This window comes from Seriola lalandi, unplaced genomic scaffold (genome assembly GCF_002814215.2).
Source record: "Seriola lalandi dorsalis isolate HSWRI2012SDOR001 ecotype SW California unplaced genomic scaffold, Sedor1 jcf7180002040488, whole genome shotgun sequence".
Classification (NCBI taxonomy): Eukaryota; Metazoa; Chordata; class Actinopteri; order Carangiformes; family Carangidae; genus Seriola; species Seriola lalandi.
In genome coordinates this window covers 1-507 of record NW_019511058.1, presented here as the reverse complement: position 1 = coordinate 507, position 507 = coordinate 1, and the positions used below count along the sequence as shown (strand labels likewise).

The following is a 507-nucleotide window of genomic DNA, read 5'->3' as shown; positions in this document are numbered from 1 at the left end:
AAATACGTGTAAAGATGTTTGTCGACAAAGTAAACATTAATATATTGTTTGATGCTTTTTTTATATTTAGATTCGGTGACCTTACCTTGGATTACATGAACGGTGTGTTCACCGGGACAGTGAAAAGCTGCGTCCACGTGTCCTTCAATGCCAAGCTCCTCCTTCAGGGTCTTGGGGTAGCCTTCCACCAGGATGTAGGGAACACCTGCTTTGTAGATGTAAACCTGATCGTCCTGCAGGTGAGTCCAAGGATTTTGGTTTTAGTTTCAACACAATTCAAAGTTTCTAATGCCAGCGGCGGAGAAATGTGAGTGGTTACATCAAGGTCTACCTTAATCAAGTAGATTTTGCCAGAGTAGGAGAAGACGGCATCCACCCTGCCGGTCACCTCTTTCCACGTCCTGGTGATCAAGAAGGCGTGAAAGCCGTCACGATGGGTGTCCAGACGCATGTAGATAGGACCTGAGCAGAGTGAAGTGTATTCTTTGTCAAAGCTTTACAGTAAGC

General features: G+C 45.2%; 1 long non-coding RNA gene across 1 annotated transcript; it reads right to left on the bottom strand.

Moving 5' to 3' along the window:
* Positions 1-71: 71 nt before the first annotated feature.
* Positions 72-501, bottom strand: LOC111648474 (uncharacterized). The gene is made up of 2 exons (XR_015436253.1): positions 332-501; positions 72-233 (listed from the first exon to the last, which is right to left on the bottom strand). It is a non-coding gene; the product is annotated as an uncharacterized LOC111648474 (long non-coding RNA).
* Between the last annotated feature and the right edge of the window lie 6 nt (positions 502-507).